This window comes from Oncorhynchus keta, chromosome 11, assembly GCF_023373465.1.
Source record: "Oncorhynchus keta strain PuntledgeMale-10-30-2019 chromosome 11, Oket_V2, whole genome shotgun sequence".
Taxonomy (NCBI): Eukaryota; Metazoa; Chordata; class Actinopteri; order Salmoniformes; family Salmonidae; genus Oncorhynchus; species Oncorhynchus keta.
Window position 1 is genome coordinate 9649236 of NC_068431.1, and position 21426 is coordinate 9670661.

Here is a 21426-nt window from a genome sequence, read left to right on the forward strand (position 1 = left end):
GGCCAGCATCCCGGAGTCGCCTCTTCACTGTTGACGTTGAGACTGGTGTTTTGCGGGTACTATTTAATGAAGCTGCCAGTTGAGGATTTGTGAGACGTCTGTTTCTCAAACTAGACTCTCTAATGTACTTGTCCTCTTGCTCAGTTGTTCACCTGGGCCTCCCACTCCTCTTTCTATTCTGGTTAGAGACAGTTTGCCCTGTTCTGTGAAGGGAGTAGTACACAGCATTGTACAAGATCTTCAGTTTCTTGGCAATTTCTCCCATGGAATAGCCTTCATTTCTCAGAACAAGATTAGACTGACGAGTTTCAGAAGAAAGTTATTTGTTTCTAGCCATTTTGAGCCTGTAATCGAACCCACAAAATGCTGATATTCCAGATACTCAACTAGTCTAAAGAAGGCCAGTTTTATTGCTTCTTTAATCAGAATAACAGTTTTCAGCTGTGCTAACATAATTGCAAAAGGGTTTTTTAATGATCAATTTGCTTTTTAAAATAATACATTTGGATTAGCTAACACAAAGTGCCATTGGAACACAGGAGTGATGGTTGCTGATAATGGGCCTCTGTATATAAATTCCATAAAAATCAGCTGTTTCCAGCTCCAATAGTAATTTACAACATTAACAATGTCCACACATTGGCCAATTTATTGCCTTAACTCCCTTATGTGACCTTATTTTCACTCACTGTATATAGACTTTGTTTTATTTTGTTCTACTTTTATTGACTGTATGTTTTGTTCATTCCATGTGTAACTCTGTATTGGTGTTTGTGTCAAACTGCTATGCTTTATCTTGGCCAGGTTGCAGTTGCAAATGAGAACTTGTTTTCAACTAGCCTACCTGGTTAAATAAAGGTGTTTTCAACTAGCCTACCTGGTTAAATAAAGGTGTTCTCAACGAGCCTACCTGGTTAAATAAAGGTGTTCTCAACTAGCCCACCTGGTTAAATAAAGGTGTTCTCAACTAGCCTACCTGGTTAAATAAAGGTGTTCTCAACTAGCCTACCTGGTTAAATAAAGTTGTTCTCAACTAGCCTACCTGGTTCTCAACTAGCCTACCTGGTTAAATAAAGGTGTTCTCAACTAGCCTACCTGGTTAAATAAAGTTGTTTTCAACTAGCCTACCTGGTTAAATAAAGTTGTTCTCAACTAGCCTACCTGGTTAAATAAAGTTGTTCTCAACTAGCCTACCTGGTTAAATAAAGGTGTTCTCAACTAGCCTACCTGGTTAAATAAAGGTGTTCTCAACTAGCCTACCTGGTTAAATAAAGTTGTTTTCAACTAGCCTACCTGGTTAAATAAAGTTGTTCTCAACTAGCCTACCTGGTTAAATAAAGGTGTTCTCAACTAGCCTACCTGGTTAAATAAAGGTGTTTTCAACTAGCCTACCTGGTTAAATAAAGGTGTTCTCAACTAGCCTACCTGGTTAAATAAAGTTGTTCTCAACAAGCCTACCTGGTTAAATAAAGGTGTTCTCAACTAGCCTACCTGGTTAAATAAAGGTGTTCTCAACTAGCCTACCTGGTTAAATAAAGGTGTTTTCAACTAGCCTACCTGGTTAAATAAAGGTGTTCTCAACTAGCCTACCTTTTTACATTTACATTTAAGTCATTTAGCAGACGCTCTTATCCAGAGCGACTTACAAATTGGTGCATTCACCTTATGACATCGAGTGGAACAGCCACTTTACAATAGTGCATCTAAATCTTTTAAGGGGGGCGGGGGTGAGAAGGATTACTTTGGTTAAATAAAGGTGTTCTCAACTAGCCTACCTGGTTAAATAAAGGTGTTCTCAACTAGCCTACCTGGTTAAATAAAGTTGAAATAAATAAAACATAAAATAAAAATACACTGTATTTCTGATCAATTTGATGTTATTTTAATGAACAAAAAATGTTGTTTTTTCAAAAACAAGGACATTTCTAAGTGACCCCAAACTTTTGAACAGTAGTGTACATACTGTATACTGTAACGGTAGTGTATATACTGTAACGGTAGTGTAAATACTGTATACTGTAACAGTAGTGTACATACTGTATACTGTAACGGTAGTGTATATACTGTATACTGTATATACTGTATAGTGTAAATACTGTATATACTGTAACGGTAGTGTATATACTGTATACTGTAACGGTAGTGTATATACTGTAACGGTAGTGTATATACTGTATACTGTAACGGTAGTGTATATACTGTACGGTAGTGTATATACTGTAACAGTAGTGTATATACTGTATACTGTAACGGTAGTGTATATACTGTATACTGTAACAGTAGTGTATATACTGTATACTGTAACGGTAGTGTATATACTGTAACGGTAGTGTACATACTGTATACTGTAACGGTAGTGTATATATATACTGTATGTATATACTGTAACGGTAGTGTATATACTGTATACTGTAACAGTAGTGTAAATACTGTATACTGTAACGGTAGTGTATATACTGTATACTGTAACAGTAGTGTACATATATACTGTAAACTGTATATACTAACGGTAGTGTATATACTGTATACTGTAACGGTAGTGTACATACTGTATACTGTAACGGTAGTGTATATACTGTATACTGTAGTGTATATACTGTATACTGTAACGGTAGTGTACATACTGTATACTGTAACGGTAGTGTATATACTGTATACTGTAATGGTAGTGTATATACTGTATACTGTAACGGTAGTGTAAATACTGTATACTGTAACGGTAGTGTATATACTGTATACTGTAACGGTAGTGTATATACTGTAACTGTAGTGTACATACTGTATACTGTAATGGTAGTGTATATACTGTATACTGTAACGGTAGTGTATATACTGTATACTGTAACAGTAGTGTATATACTGTACGGTAGTGTATATACAGTATAGTGTATAGTGTATATACTGTAACGGTAGTGTATATACTGTATACTGTAACGGTAGTGTATATACTGTACATACTGTATACTGTAACAGTAGTGTATATACTGTATACTGTAACAGTAGTGTACATACTGTATACTGTAACGGTAGTGTATATACTGTATACTGTAACTGTAACAGTAGTGTATATACTGTATACTGTAACGGTAGTGTACATACTGTATACTGTAACGGTAGTGTATATACTGTATACTGTAACGGTAGTGTAAATACTGTATACTGTAACGGTAGTGTATATACTGTATACTGTAATGGTAGTGTAATACTGTATACTGTAACGGTAGTGTATATACTGTATACTGTAACGGTAGTGTAATACTGTATACTGTAACAGTAGTGTATATACTGTATACTGTAACAGTAGTGTATATACTGTATACTGTAACGGTAGTGTATACGGTAGTGTATATACTGTATACTGTAACGGTAGTGTACATACTGTATACTGTAACGGTAGTGTATATACTGTATACTGTAACGGTAGTGTATATACTGTATACTGTAACGGTAGTGTATATACTGTATACTGTAACGGTAGTGTATATACTGTAACGGTAGTGTATATACTGTAACAGTAGTGTATATACTGTAACGGTAGTGTACATACTGTATACTGTAACGGTAGTGTATATACTGTATACTGTAACGGTAGTGTATATACTGTATACTGTAACGGTAGTGTACATACTGTATACTGTAACGGTAGTGTACATACTGTATACTGTAACGGTAGTGTATATACTGTATACTGTAACGGTAGTGTACATACTGTATACTGTAACGGTAGTGTATATACTGTATACTGTAACGGTAGTGTATATACTGTATACTGTAATGGTAGTGTATATACTGTATACTGTAACGGTAGTGTATATACTGTATACTGTAACGGTAGTGTATATACTGTATACTGTAACGGTAGTGTATATACTGTAACGGTAGTGTATATACTGTATACTGTAACAGTAGTGTATATACTGTATACTGTAACAGTAGTGTATATACTGTATACTGTAACGGTAGTGTATATACTGTAACGGTAGTGTATATACTGTATACTGTAACAGTAGTGTATATACTGTATACTGTAACAGTAGTGTATATACTGTATACTGTAACGGTAGTGTATATACTGTATACTGTAACGGTAGTGTATATACTGTATACTGTAACGGTAGTGTATATACTGTATACTGTAACGGTAGTGTATATACTGTATACTGTAACGGTAGTGTATATACTGTATACTGTAACGGTAGTGTATATACTGTATACTGTAACGGTAGTGTATATACTGTAACGGTAGTGTATATACTGTATACTGTAACGGTAGTGTATATACTGTATACTGTAACGGTAGTGTACATACTGTATACTGTAACGGTAGTGTATATACTGTATACTGTAACGGTAGTGTATATACTGTAACGGTAGTGTACATACTGTATACTGTAACGGTAGTGTATATACTGTAACGGTAGTGTATATACTGTATACTGTAACGGTAGTGTATATACTGTATACTGTAACGGTAGTGTATATACTGTAACGGTAGTGTATATACTGTATACTGTAACGGTAGTGTACATACTGTATACTGTAACGGTAGTGTACATACTGTATACTGTAACGGTAGTGTATATACTGTAACGGTAGTGTATATACTGTAACGGTAGTGTATATACTGTATACTGTAACGGTAGTGTACATACTGTATACTGTAACGGTAGTGTACATACTGTATACTGTAACGGTAGTGTACATACTGTATACTGTAACGGTAGTGTATATACTGTAACGGTAGTGTATATACTGTAACGGTAGTGTACATACTGTATACTGTAATGGTAGTGTATATACTGTATACTGTAGTGTATATACTGTATACTGTAATGGTAGTGTATATACTGTATACTGTAACGGTAGTGTATATACTGTAACGGTAGTGTATATACTGTATACTGTAACGGTAGTGTATATACTGTAACAGTAGTGTATATACTGTATACTGTAATGGTAGTGTATATACTGTATACTGTATACTGTAACGGTAGTGTATATACTGTATACTGTAACGGTAGTGTATATACTGTATACTGTAACGGTAGTGTAAATACTGTATACTGTAACAGTAGTGTATACTGTATACTGTAACGGTAGTGTACATACTGTATACTGTAACGGTAGTGTATATACTGTTTACTGTAACAGTAGTGTATATACTGTATACTGTAACAGTAGTGTATATACGGTAGTGTATACTGTAACGGTAGTGTATATACTGTATACTGTAACGGTAGTGTATATACTGTATACTGTAACGGTAGTGTATATACTGTAACGGTAGTGTACATACTGTATACTGTAACGGTAGTGGATATACTGTAACGGTAGTGTATATACTGTATACTGTAATGGTAGTGTATATACTGTATACTGTAACGGTAGTGTATATACTGTATACTGTAACGGTAGTGTATATACTGTATACTGTAACGGTAGTGTATATACTGTATACTGTAACGGTAGTGTATATACTGTATACTGTAATGGTAGTGTATATACTGTATACTGTAACGGTAGTGTATATACTGTATACTGTAACGGTAGTGTACATACTGTATACTGTAACGGTAGTGTATATACTGTAACGGTAGTGTATATACTGTATACTGTAACGGTAGTGTATATACTGTAACGGTAGTGTATATACTGTATACTGTAACGGTAGTGTACATACTGTATACTGTAACGGTAGTGTATATACTGTATACTGTAACGGTAGTGTACATACTGTATACTGTAACGGTAGTGTATATACTGTATACTGTAACGGTAGTGTATATACTGTATACTGTAATGGTAGTGTACATACTGTATACTGTAACGGTAGTGTATATACTGTAACGGTAGTGTATATACTGTATACTGTAACGGTAGTGTATATACTGTATACTGTAACAGTAGTGTATATACTGTATACTGTAACGGTAGTGTATATACTGTATACTGTAACAGTAGTGTACATACTGTATACTGTAACGGTAGTGTATATACTGTATACTGTAACGGTAGTGTATATACTGTATACTGTAACGGTAGTGTACATACTGTATACTGTAACGGTAGTGTATATACTGTAACGGTAGTGTACATACTGTATACTGTAACGGTAGTGTACATACTGTATACTGTAACGGTAGTGTATATACTGTATACTGTAACGGTAGTGTATATACTGTATACTGTAACAGTAGTGTATATACTGTATACTGTAACGGTAGTGTATATACTGTAACAGTAGTGTATATACTGTATACTGTAACGGTAGTGTATATACTGTATACTGTAACAGTAGTGTATATACTGTATACTGTAACAGTAGTGTATATACTGTATACTGTAACAGTAGTGTATATACTGTATACTGTAACAGTAGTGTATATACTGTATACTGTAACAGTAGTGTATATACTGTATACTGTAACGGTAGTGTATATACTGTATACTGTAACAGTAGTGTATATACTGTATACTGTAACGGTAGTGTATATACTGTATACTGTAACAGTAGTGTATATACTGTATACTGTAACGGTAGTGTATATACTGTAACGGTAGTGTATATACTGTATACTGTAACGGTAGTGTATATACTGTATACTGTAACAGTAGTGTATATACTGTATACTGTAACGGTAGTGTATATACTGTAACTGTAGTGTATATACTGTATACTGTAACGGTAGTGTATATACTGTATACTGTAACAGTAGTGTATATACTGTATACTGTAATGGTAGTGTATATACTGTAACTGTAGTGTATATACTGTAACAGTAGTGTATATACTGTAACGGTAGTGTACATACTGTATACTGTAATGGTAGTGTATATACTGTAACTGTAGTGTATATACTGTATACTGTAATGGTAGTGTAAACCCTTTCCCTCTATTTCATCCCACACCATGACCGCTGCTCCTCTGTGAAAACCCTTTCCCTCTATTTCATCCCACACCATGACCACAGCTCCTCTGTGAAAACCCTTTCCCTCTATTTCATCCCACACCATGACCGCAGCTCCTCTGTGAAAACCCTTTCTCTCTATTTCATCCCACACCATGACCACAGCCCCTCTGTGAAAACCCTTTCCCTCTATTTCATCCCACACCATGACCGCAGCTCCTCTGTGAAAACCCTTTCCCTCTATTTCATCCCACATCATGGCCACAGCTCCTCTGTGAAAACCCTTTCCCTCTATTTTTCATCCCACACCATGAACACATGACCACAGCTCCTCTGTGAAAACCCTTTCCCTCTATTTCATCCCACACCATGACCACAGCTCCTCTCTATTTCATCCCACACCATGACCACAGCTCCTCTGTGAAAACCCATTCATCCCCCACACCATGAACACAGCTCCTCTGTGAAAACCCTTTCCCTCTATTTCATCCCACACCATGACCACAGCTCCTCTGTGAAAACCCTTTCCCTCTATTTCATCCCACACCATGACCACAGCTCCTCTGTGAAAACCCTTTCCCTCTATTTCATCCCACACCATGACCACAGCTCCTCTGTGAAAACCCTTTCCCTCTATTTCATCCCACACCATGACCGCAGCTCCTCTGTGAAAACCCTTTCCCTCTATTTCATCCCACACCATGACCGCAGCTCCTCTGTGAAAACCCTTTCCCTCTATTTCATCCCACACCATGACCACAGCCCTCTGTGAAAACCCTTTCCCTCTATTTCATCACCATGACCACAGCTCCTCTGTGAAAACCCTTTCCCTCTATTTCATCCCACACCATGACCGCAGCTCCTCTGTGAAAACCCTTTCCCTCTATTTCATCCCACACCATGACCGCAGCTCCTCTGTGAAAACCCTTTCCCTCTATTTCATCCCACACCATGACCGCAGCTCCTCTGTGAAAACCCTTTCCCTCTATTTCATCCCACACCATGACCGCAGCTCCTCTGTGAAAACCCTTTCTCTCTGTTCATCTAGTATGCTGATCCACTGTCTTTTTACTGTTCTCGTGTGCCTCCACAGAGGTTTGCTCGTCGGACTGTGGCGCTCACGGCGTGTGTTTTGGCGGAGTGTGTCGCTGTGATGAGGGCTGGACCGGCGCCGGATGTGACCAGCGTGTCTGCAACCCGTTGTGTGTAAAGCACGGGACCTGCCGGGACGGAAAGTGCCAGTGCCAACAGGGCTGGAACGGAGAGCACTGCACCATCGGTATGCATCCGGCCTATCAGCCGACACCGTGGCACGCTAACATACTAACACACACAGTAGTACCCTGCCTCTATCCTCCCTCTGTAGTAACTCTCAGCCGAACAGAGGAACTGTCACCCACATGTTTAAAAGATACATCGTGTTTGTTCCCTAAGCCTTACGTTATGAGGCAATAGTGTCAGTACCTGATCCTGTCCCATGTCTGTCCTTCCACGATGTAGCTCTTTTTCACTGACTATATAAAGACCATTATCTCTCTCAGCGGCAGATACATCCACCAATTCGGATGAATGTCCTCCTTTCCTGCTCCTATCCACCACGTCATTAAGAAGCTCTCCTATTCATCTGGATTGGGTTCCTCCACTAGAGGGAAAATGTGTAATCTATAGTCAAAGTACCCAGCCACATCTCCACATCCATCTCCAGCCTCCCATCCTAGTCACCAATGTTCCCTCTAAGATGAGCGCATTAAGAATTGCCAGCACAAGATTGAGCTTCACTAAAAATGTACAGTACACCATCTTTCCTGGCTTTAAACAGATACCATTTTCCCCTCTACTATTGTAATTTGGATTCAATCAACATAATAACATTCATTTTCATATGCAACAAAACCAGATATAACTTCTAGACTAAGTTGGTGATTTGTTGTTGGCCCGGTGAGAAGGGGCCTTGTTCTATTTCAGTGGCACAATCCTTTTTTCCGTCCCCCGCAGTCGGAAAGTAGCTTGGATACGCATTTGAAATCACAAAGCAGAGCCGCAGTGTAGCCGCCTGTAGCCGCCGTGTAGCCGTGTCGCAGCATTTAGCCGCTGTGCAGCCACCGTGTAGCCGGCATGTAGCCGCCTGTAGCCGCCGTGTAGCCGCTGTGTAGCCGCCTGTAGCCGCCGTGTAGCCGCATGTAGCCGCTGTGCAGCCGCCGTGTAGCCGGCATGTAGCCGCCTGTAGCCGCCGTGTAGCCATGTAGCCACTGTGCAGCCGCCTGTAGCCGCCATGTAGCCATGTAGCCACTGTGCAGCCGCCTGTAGCCGCCGTGTAGCCGTGTAGCCACCATGTAGCCGCTGTGTAGCCGCATGTAGCCGTGTAGCCGCATGTAGCCGCTGTGCAGCCGCCGTGTAGCCATGTAGCCACTGTGCAGCCGCCATGTAGCCGGCTGTGCATCCGCCGTGTAGCCGCATGTAGCCGCTGAGCAGTCGCCGTGTAGCCGCCGTGTAGCCGTCGCCGTGTAGCCGCCGTGTAGCCGCCGTGTAGCCGCATGTAGCCGCTGTGCAGTCGCCGTGTAGCCATGTAGCCGCTGTGTAGCCGCCGTGTAGTCGCCGTGTAGCCGCAGTGTAGCCGCATGTAGCCGCTGAGTCGCCGTGTAGTCGCCGTGTAGCGCATGTAGCCGCTGTGTAGTCGCCGTGTAGCCGTGTAGCCGCTGTGTAGCCATGTAGCCGCTGTGTAGCCGCACTATTGTGTGGCTGTTCCACTGCAGATCATAAGGTGAATGCATAAGGTGAATTTGTAAGTCGCTCTGATAAGAGCGTCTGCTAAATGACTTAAATGTAAATGTAAATGTGTAGCCGCGCCATGTAGCCGCATGTAGCCGCCGTGTCGCCATGTAGCCACTGTGCAGCCGCCGTGTAGCCATGTAGCCGATGTGTAGCCGCCGTGTAGCCGCCGTGTAGCCATGTAGTGTGCAGTCGCCGTGTAGCTGCCGTGTAGCCGCTGTGTAGCCATGTAGCCGCTGTGTAGCCGCCGTGTAGTCGCCGTGTAGTCGCCGTGTAGCCATGTAGCTGCCGTGCAGCCGCTGTGTAGTCGCCGTGTAGTCGCCGTGTAGCCATGTAGCCGCCGTGTAGCCATGTAGCCGCCGTGTAGCCATGTAGCCGCTGTGTAGTCGCCGTGTAGTCGCCATGTAGTCGCCGTGTAGCCATGTAGCCGCCGTGTAGCCATGTAGCCGCTGTGTAGCCATGTAGCCGCTGTGTAGTCGCCGTGTAGCTGCCGTGTAGCCGTGTAGTCACCGTGTAGCCACCGTGTAGCCATGTGTGCACATTTGTTGAAAAGGGATTTGAGCTTTCAGACCAGTAAAACATCAGTCCTACAATGTCAAGCCGTTAACACCACATATTGGCTTTTGTAGGCAATATCATGGTAGACAACAGCTATCTACACTGAGTGGACAAAACATTAGGAACACCTTCCTAATATTGAGTTGCACCCCCCTTTTCCCTCAGAACAGCCTCAATTCGTCAGGGCATGGGACTCTCTCTATAAGGTGTTGAAAGGGTTCCACAGGGATGCTGGTCCATGTTGACTCCAATGCTGGATGCTGGTCCATTCTGACTCCAATGCTGGATGCTGGTCCATGTTGACTCCAATGCTGGATGCTGGCCCATGTTGCCTCCAATGCTGGATGCTGGTCCATTCACCACATGCTGGATGCTGGTCCATTCTGAGGCAATGCTGGATGCTGGTCCATGTTGACAACAATGCTGGATGCTGGTCCATGAGTGGACAATGCTGGATGCTGGTCCATGTTGACTCCAATGCTGGATGCTGGTCCATTTTCAATGCCTGGTCCATGTTGACTCCAAACAGCTGGTCCATGTTGACTCAATGCTGGATGCTGGTCCATGTTGACTCCAATGCTGGATGCTGGTCCATGTTGACTCCAATGCTGGATGCTGGTCCATGCTGACTCCAATGCTGGATGCTGGCCCATTCTGACTCCAATGCTGGATGCTGGTCCATGTTGACTCCAATGCTGGATGCTGGTCCATTTGACTCCAATGCTGGATGCTGGTCCATGTTGACTCCAATGCTGGATGCTGGTCCATGTTGACTCCAATGCTGGATGCTGGTCCATGTTGACTCCAATGCTGGATGCTGGTCCATGTTGACTCCAATGCTGGATGCTGGTCCATGTTGACTCCAATGCTGGATGCTGGTCCATGTTGACTCCAATGCTGGATGCTGGCCCATGTTGACTCCAATGCTGGATGCTGGTCCATGTTGACTCCAATGCTGGATGCTGGTCCATGTTGACTCCAATGCTGGATGCTGGTCCATGTTGACTCCAATGCTGGATGCTGGTCCATGTTGACTCCAATGCTGGATGCTGGTCCATGTTGACTCCAATGCTGGATGCTGGTCCATGTTGACTCCAATGCTGGATGCTGGTCCATGTTGACTCCAATGCTGGATGCTGGTCCATTCTGACTCCAATGCTGGATGCTGGTCCATTCTGACTCCAATGCTGGATGCTGGTCCATTCTGACTCCAATGCTGGATGCTGACTCGATGTCCTTTGGGTGGTGGACCGTTCTTGATACAAACAGAAAACTGTTGAGCGTGAAAAACCCAGCAGCGTTGCAGTTCTTGACACAGTCAAACCGATGCACCAGGTACCTTCTACCATACCCTGTTCAAAGGCACTTAAATATTTTGTTTTTCCCATTCACCCTCTTGAATGGCACACACACACAATCCATGTCTCAATTGTCTCCAGGCTTAAACATCCTTCTTTAACCCCGTCTCCTCCTGTCTCCTCCCCTTCATCTACACCCCATTGAAGGGGATTTAACAAGTGACATCAATAAGGGATCATAGCTTTCCTCTGGATTCATCTGGTCAGTCTGTGTCGTGGAAAGAGCAGGTATTGTGCAGCATTTTCACCATTGGGTTGGTTGATAGGCCACTCTGATACGACTACATAATGCTCAAATAGCCACAATAGCCTTTTGCCCACTGTCTGAAACTGTAACTTAAAGTGGGTCAAGTGTTCACAGTTACACGTGTAATCAGAAGTTGCACAGAATGCTTGCGAAATTAGAGTTTCAGCTCACAACACTTGGGGGGTTGAGCCAACAATGCTAGTCACCCACTCTCCAGTAGAGTAGTCTGGGCAGCAGGCCTCTCAGTATTCCCTAAGACACACTCAGCCTTCCTGGGAGCCAACAAATAGGGACAGACACTCTGCCTCCTCATTCACCCCCCAAGGGCTTTAATTTCCTCTCTGTTATTTTCCTCCCATCTGATGAGAAAAACATCTCCCTGGGGCTCCACTGTGGGCTGTGTGTTGTTAGAGCCATGTGAAAAGGCTGGCGCTGTGTGTTAGCTCCCATTCTCTGTTCATTCTATGTCCCTCTTTAATTGGGTGTTGAGAGAGTTGAGTGTGAAGAAGGAGTTTCGTCAACCTCTTCACTTTACTGTGATGAACCACGTCATGTTGAGAATCACCTCCCTCTCATGTCCACAGTTTCGGCCCTAACCAGATTCTGTGGCAGGCTATTCCAGAGGCTGGGGGGATAGGAAGTCAAAAAGGATGTCTGGCGTGTTTAGGGGTGCACAGTCGTGGATTGATTTAAAAACCAATAGAACTCACAGGCAGCCAGTACAGAGACCTTAAAACCGGTGTGATGTGTGCTCTCTGTCTGGTCTTGGTCAGTACCCTGCAGTATTCTGTATGTTTTACAGTACAGAGACCCTAAAACCGGTGTAATGTGTGCTCTCTGTCTGGTCTTGGTCAGTACCCTGCAGTATTCTGTATGTTTTACAGTACAGAGACCCTAAAACCGGTGTGATGTGTGCTCTCTGTCTGGTCTTGGTCAGTACCCTGCAGTATTCTGTATGTTTTACAGTACAGAGACCCTAAAACCGGTGTGATGTGTGCTCTCTGTCTGGTCTTGGTCAGTACCCTGCAGTATTCTGTATGTTTTACAGTACAGAGACCCTAAAACCGGTGTGATGTGTGCTCTCTGTCTGGTCTTGGTCAGTACCCTGCAGCATGTGGAACCATGTGATATCTATTTTCTCTTGAGTTATGCACACCAAGGGTGACAAAATAACTCTCTGGACCGGTTAAATAGGTCCTAAACCCATTTAGAACTGAACCGGTTAAATAGGTCCTAAACCCATTTAGAACTGGACTGGTTAAATAGGTCCTAAACCCATTTAGAACTGGACCGGTTAAATAGGTCCTAAACCCATTTATAACTGAACCGGTTAAATAGGTCCTAAACCCATTTAGAACTGGACCGGTTAAATAGGTCCTAAACCCATTTAGAACTGGACCGGTTAAATAGGTCCTAAACCCATTTAGAACTGAACCGGTTAAATAGGTCCTAAACCCATTTAGAACTGAACCGGTTAAATAGGTCCTAAACCCATTTAGAACTGAACCGGTTAAATAGGTCCTAAATCCATTTAGAACTGGACCGGTTAAATAGGTCCTAAACCCATTTAGAACTGGACCGGTTAAATAGGTCCTAAACCCATTTAGAACTGGACCGGTTAAATAGGTCCTAAACCCATTTAGAACTGAACCGGTTAAATAGGTCCTAAACCCATTTAGAACTGAACCGGTTAAATAGGTCCTAAACCCATTTAGAACTGAACCGGTTAAATAGGTCCTAAACCCATTTAGAACTGAACCGGTTAAATAGGTCCTAAACCCATTTAGAACTGAACCGGTTAAATAGGTCCTAAACCCATTTAGAACTGAACCGGTTAAATAGGTCCTAAACCCATTTAGAACTGAACCGGTTAAATAGGTCCTAAACCCATTTAGAACTGAACCGGTTAAATAGGTCCTAAACCCATTTAGAACTGAACCGGTTAAATAGGTCCTAAACCCATTTAGAACTGGATCGGTTAAATAGGTCCTAAACCCATTTAGAACTGGACCGGTTAAATAGGTCTTAAACCCATTTAGAACTGGACCGGTTAAATAGGTCCTAAACCCATTTAGAACTGAACCGGTTAAATAGGTCCTAAACCCATTTAGAACTGGACCGGTTAAATAGGTCCTAAACCCATTTAGAACTGGACCGGTTAAATAGGTCCTAAACCCATTTAGAACTGGACCGGTTAAATAGGTCCTAAACCCATTTAGAACTGAACCAGTTAAATAGGTCCTAAATCCATTTAGAACTGGACCGGTTAAATAGGTCCTAAACCCATTTAGAACTGGACCGGTTAAATAGGTCCTAAACCCATTTAGAACTGGACCGGTTAAATAGGTCCTAAACCCATTTAGAACTGAACCGGTTAAATAGGTCCTAAACCCATTTAGAACTGAACCGGTTAAATAGGTCCTAAACCCATTTAGAACTGAACCGGTTAAATAGGTCCTAAACCCATTTAGAACTGAACCGGTTAAATAGGTCCTAAACCCATTTAGAACTGAACCGGTTAAATAGGTCCTAAACCCATTTAGAACTGGACCGGTTAAATAGGTCCTAAACCCATTTAGAACTGAACCGTCCGGTTAAATAGGTCCTAAACCCATTTAGAACTGAACCGGTTAAATAGGTCCTAAACCCATTTAGAACTGAACCGGTTAAATAGGTCCTAAACCCATTTAGAACTGAACCGGTTAAATAGGTCCTAAACCCATTTAGAACTGGACCGGTTAAATAGGTCCTAAACCCATTTAGAACTGAACCGGTTAAATAGGTCCTAAACCCATTTAGAACTGAACCGGTTAAATAGGTCCTAAACCCATTTAGAACTGGACCGGTTAAATAGGTCCTAAACCCATTTAGAACTGAACCGGTTAAATAGGTCCTAAACCCATTTAGAACTGAACCGGTTAAATAGGTCCTAAACCCATTTAGAACTGAACCGGTTAAATAGGTCCTAAACCCATTTAGAACTGAACCGGTTAAATAGGTCCTAAACCCATTTAGAACTGAACCGGTTAAATAGGTCCTAAACCCATTTAGAACTGAACCGGTTAAATAGGTCCTAAACCCATTTAGAACTGAACCGGTTAAATAGGTCCTAAACCCATTTAGAACTGGACCTTGACAGACCAACCCACCTCTCCAGTCTATCCAGCAGACATCATAGTCAACAGTGTCGAATGCAGCACTTATACTGAACATTAAATATAAACTTACACTGAACATTAAATATAAACGTATACTGAACATTAAATATAAACGTATACTGAACATTACATATAAACGTATACTGAACATTAAATATAAACTTATACTGAACATTAAATATAAACGTACACTGAACATTACATATACATTTATACTGAACATTAAATATAAACTTACACTGAACATTACATATAAATTTATACTGAACATTAAATATAAACTTACACTGAACATTACATATACATTTATACTGAACATTAAATATACATTTATACTGAACATTAAATATAAACTTATACTGAACATTAAATATAAACTTACACTGAACATTAAATATAAACGTACACTGAACATTAAATATAAACTTATACTGAACATTAAATATACATTTATACTGAACATTAAATATAAACGTATACTGAACATTACATATAAATTGATACTGAACATTAAATATAAACGTATACTGAACATTAAATATAAACTTACACTGAACATTACATATACATTTATACTGAACATTACATATACATTTATACTGAACATTAAATATAAACTTACACTGAACATTACATATACATTTATACTGAACATTAAATATAAACGTATACTGAACATTACATATAAATTTATACTGAACATTAAATATAAATTTATACTGAACATTAAATATAAACGTATACTGAACATTACATATAAATTTATACTGAACATTAAATATAAATTTATACTGAACATTAAATATAAACGTATACTGAACATTACATATAAATTTATACTGAACATTAAATATAAATTTATACTGAACATTAAATATAAACGTATACTGAACATTACATATAAATTTATACTGAACATTAAATATACATTTATACTGAACATTAAATATAAACGTATACTGAACATTACATATAAATTTATACTGAACATTAAATATAAATTTATACTGAACATTAAATATAAACGTATACTGAACATTAAATATAAATTTATACTGAACATTAAATATAAACTTACACTGAACATTACATATAAATTTATACTGAACATTAAATATAAATTTATACTGAACATTACATATAAATTTATACTGAACATTAAATATAAATTTATACTGAACATTAAATATAAATTTATACTGAACATTAAATATAAACGTACACTGAACATTACATATAAATTTATACTGAACATTAAATATAAATTTATACTGAACATTAAATATAAACGTACACTGAACATTAAATATAAACGTATACTGAACATTAAATATACATTTATACTGAACATTAAATATAAACGTACACTGAACATTATATATAAACGCAACGTGTGAAGTGTTGGTCCCACGTTTCATGAGTTGAAATAAAAGATCCCCGAAAATGTCCATACGCACAAAAAAGCTTATTTCTCTCAAATTTTGACCACAAATTTGTTTATATCCCTGTTAGTGAGCATTTCTCCTTTGCCAAGATAATCCATCCACCTAACAGGTGTGGCATATCAAGAAGCTGATTAAACAGCATGATCATTACACAGGTGCACCTTGTGCTGGGGGGGGACAATAAAAGGCTACTCTAAAATATGCAGTTTTGTCACACAACACAATACCACAGATGTCTAAAGTTTTGAGGGAGCGTGCAATTGGCATGCTGAATGGTGGAATGTCCACCATAGCTGTTGTCAGAGAATGTAATGCTCATTTCTCTACCATAAGCCACCTCCAACGTTGTTTCAGAGAATTTGTCAGTGCATCCAACCGGCCTCACAATCGCAGACCACGTGTAACCACACCAGCCCAGGATCTCCACATCCATCTTCTTCACCTGCAGGTTCATCTGAGGTGGTGCTGAGGAGTATTTATGTCTGTAATAAAGCCCTTTTGTGGGGAAAACCCATATCAATTGGCTGGGCTTTGGCTCCCCACTGGGTGGGCCTATGCCCTCCCAGGCCCACCCATGGCTCCCCACTGGGTGGGCCTATGCCCTCCCAGGCCCACCCATGGCTCCCCACTGGGTGGGCCTATGCTCTCCCAGGCCCACCCATGGCTCCCCACTGGGTGGGCCTATGCCTCCCAGGCCCACCCATGGCTCCCCACTGGGTGGGCCTATGCCCTCCCAGGCCCACCCATGGCTCCCCACTGGGTGGGCCTATGCTCTCCCAGGCCCACCCATGGCTCCCCACTGGGTGGGCCTATGCTCTCCCAGGCCCACCCATGGCTCCCCACTGGTTGGGCCTATGCTCTCCCAGGCCCCCCCTGGGTGGGCCTATGCTCTCCCAGGCCCACCCATGTCTGCACCACTTCCCAGTCAAGTGAAATACATAGATTAGGGCCTAATGAATTTATTTCAGTTGACTGATATGAACTGTAACTCAATAAAATCAGAGAAATTGTTGCATGTTGCGTTTATATTTTTGTTCAGTATGAATCCAAGAGTACAAGGGTAGAAAGCTGTTTGGTATCTGTGTTGGCTCTAGAGTCATTCACCACACTAACTAAGGCTTGTCTCTGTGCTGTAGTGGGCACGAAAACCAAACTGGAATTTTACTACAGTTGGTACTTAGAAAATCATTTAGCTGTTTAAAATCCAATTTCTCCAGAATTGTACTTAAGGATAGAAGGTTGGAGATTGGCTGAAAATTGCTAAGAGCTGAATAATCTATAATACATTTCTTCAGAAGGGGCTTCACCGTAGAAGGTTTTAGTGCAGTGGAGAAGGTGCTGGTGAAAAAGTGAGTGATTAACACTTCTTCAGATATGCAAATTTGAAAAAACTGTTTTGAAGAAGGTTGTGGGGATAGGATCGAGAAGGCATGTAGAACGCTTAAGTTGTGATATCACTTTCCCTAGCAGGTCTGTGTCAACCAGGGAAACCTAATTCATAGTGCTGTAGCGTGGTAGGCTTGGACACACATCATCATAGGGGCGGCAGCGTAGCCTAGTGGTTAGAGCGTTGGACTAGTAACCGGAAGGTTGCGAGTTCAAACCCACGAGCTGAACAAGGTACAAATCTGTCGTTCTGCCCCTGAACAGGCAGTTCAGGGGCAACCCACTGTTCCTAGGCCGTCATTGAAAATAAGAATGTGTTCTTAACTGACTTTATTTAACCAGGTAGGCTAGTTGAGAACACCTTTATTTAACCAGGTAGGCTAGTTGAAAACACCTTTATTTAACCAGGTAGGCTAGTTGAGAACACCTTTATTTAACCAGGTAGGCTAGTTGAGAACACCTTTATCTAACCAGGTGGGCTAGTTGAGAACACCTTTATTTAACCAGGTGGGCTAGTTGAGAACACCTTTATTTAACCAGGTAGACTAGTTGAGAACACCTTTATTTAACCAGGTAGGCTAGTTGAGAACACCTTTATTTAACCAGGTAGGCTAGTTGAAAACACCTTTATTTAACCAGGTAGGCTAGTTGAGAACACCTTTATATAACCAGGTAGGCTAGTTGAGAACACCTTTATTTAACCAGGTAGGCTAGTTGAGAACACCTTTATTTAACCAGGTAGGCTAGTTGAAAACACCTTTATTTAACCAGGTAGGCTAGTTGAGAACATCTTTATTTAACCAGGTAGGCTAGTTGAGAACACCTTTATTTAACTTTTTTTTCACCTTTATTTAACCAGGTAGGCTAGTTGAGAACACCTTTATTTAACCAGGTAGGCTAGTTGAAAACACCTTTATTTAACCAGGTAGGCTAGTTGAGAACACCTTTATTTAACCAGGTAGGCTAGTTGAGAACACCTTTATACAACCAGGTAGGCTAGTTGAGAACACCTTTATTTAACCAGGTAGGCTAGTTGAAAACACCTTTATATAACCAGGTAGGCTAGTTGAAAACACCTTTATTTAACCAGGTAGGCTAGTTGAGAACACCTTTATTTAACCAGGTAGGCTAGTTGAAAACACCTTTATATAACCAGGTAGGTTAGTTGAGAACACCTTTATTTAACCAGGTAGGCTAGTTGAAAACACCTTTATATAACCAGGTAGGCTAGTTGAAAACACCTTTATTTAACCAGGTAGGCTAGTTGAGAACACCTTTATTTAACCAGGTAGGCTAGTTGAGAACACCTTTATATAACCAGGTAGGCTAGTTGAAAACACCTTTATATAACCAGGTAGGTTAGTTGAGAACACCTTTATTTAACCAGGTAGGCTAGTTGAGAACACCTTTATTTAACCAGGTAGGCTAGTTGAGAACACCTTTATTTAACCAGGTAGGCTAGTTGAGAACACCTTTATTTAACCAGGTAGGCTAGTTGAGAACAAGTTCTCATTTGCAACTGCGACCTGGCCAAGATAAAGAATAGCAGTGTGAGCAGACAACACAGAGTTACACATGGAGTAAACAATTAACAAGTCAATAACACAGTAGGGGAAAAAAAGGGGAGTCTATATACATTGTGTGTAAAAGGCATGAGGTAGGCGAATAATTACAATTTTGCAGATTAACACTGGAGTGATAAATGATCAGATGGTCATGTACAGGTAGAGATATTGGTGTGCAAAAGAGCAGAAAAGTAAATAAATAAAAACAGTATGGGGATGAGGTAGGTAAAAATGGGTGGACTATTTGCCGATAAGCTATGTACAGCTGCAGCGATCGGTTAGCTGCTCAGATAGCAGATGTTTGAAGTTGGTGAGGGAGATAAAAGACTCCAACTTCAGCGATTTTTGCAATTCGCTCCAGTCACAGGCAGCAGAGAACTGGAACGAAAGGCGGCCAAATGAGGTGTTGGCTTTAGGGATGATCAGTGAGATACACCTGCTGGAGCGTGTGCTACGGGTGGGTGTTGCCATCGTGACCAGTGAACTGAGATAAGGCGGAGCTTTACCGAGCATGGACTTGTAGATGACCTGGAGCCAGTGGGTCTGGCGACGAATATGTAGCGAGGGCCAGCCGACTAGAGCGTACAAGTCGCAGTGGTGGGTGGTATAAGGTGCTTTAGTGACAAAACGGATGGCACTGTGATAGACTGCATCCAGTTTGCTGAGTAGAGTGTTGGAAGCAATTTTGTAGATGACATCGCCAAAGTCGAGGATCGGTAGGATAGTCAGTTTTACTAGGGTAAGTTTGGCGGCGTGAGTGAAGGAGGCTTTGTTGCGGAATAGAAAGCCGACTCTTGATTTGATTTTCGATTGGAGATGTTTGATATGAGTCTGGAAGGAGAGTTTACAGTCTAGCCAGACACCTAGGTACTTATAGATGTCCACATATTCAAGGTTGGAACCATCCAGGGTGGTGTTGCTAGTCGGGCATGCGGGTGCAGGCAGCGAACGGTTGAAAAGCATGCATTTGGTTTTACTAGCGTTTAAGAGCAGTTGGAGGCCACGGAAGGAGTGTTGTATGACATTGAAGCTCGTTTGGAGGTTAGATAGCACAGTGTCCAAGGACGGGCCGGAAGTATATAGAATGGTGTCGTCTGCGTAGAGGTGGATCAGGGAATCGCCCGCAGCAAGAGCAACATCATTGATATATACAGAAAAAAAGAGTCGGCCCGAGTCAGTTAAGAACCAATTCTTATTTTCAATGACTTTTTCCAGATTTTTACCTTGTCAGCTCGGGGATTTTAACTTGCAACCTTTTGATTACTAGTCCAACGCTCTAACCACTAGGCTACCTGCCTCCTCTACACTCTAACCACTAGGCTACCTGCCTCCTCGACACTCTAACCACTAGGCTACCTGCCTCCTCTACACTCTAACCACTGGGCTATCCTGCCGCCCCAATAGAGGAAATGTCAATAGAAAACCCCTTGGTAATAACCAGGTCCAGTAGAAAGCCCCTTGGTAATAACCAGGTCCAGTAGAAAGCCCCTTGGTAATAACCAGGTCCAATAGAAAGCCCCTTGGTAATAACCTGGTCCAGTAGAAAGCCCCTTGGTAATAACCAGGTCCAGTAGAAAGCCCCTTGGTAATAACCAGGTCCAGTAGAAAGCCCCTTGGTAATAACCAGGTCCAATAGAAAGCCCCTTGGTAATAACCAGGTCCAATAGAAAGCCCCTTGGTAATAACCAGGTCCAGTAGAAAGCCCCTTGGTAATAACCAGGTCCAGAGTATGGTCACGGTTATGGGTGGGCCCAGTAGAAAGCCACTTGGTAATAACCAGGTCCAGAGTATGGTCACGGTTATGGGTGGGCCCAGTAGAAAGCCACTTGGTAATAACCAGGTCCAGAGTATGGTCACGGTTATGGGTGGGCCCAGTAGAAAGCCACTTGGTAATAACCAGGTCCAGAGTATGGTCACGGTTATGGGTGGGCCCAGTAGAAAGCCCCTTGGTAATAACCAGGTCCAGAGTATGGTCACGGTTATGGGTGGGCCCAGTAATATGTTGGATAAAGTCCATAGAGCTCAAGAGATT

General features: G+C 41.3%; 1 pseudogene; it reads left to right on the top strand.

Moving 5' to 3' along the window:
* Positions 1 to 21426, top strand: part of LOC118371115 (teneurin-2-like) — a 474921-nt pseudogene that overhangs the window by 406579 nt on the left and 46916 nt on the right.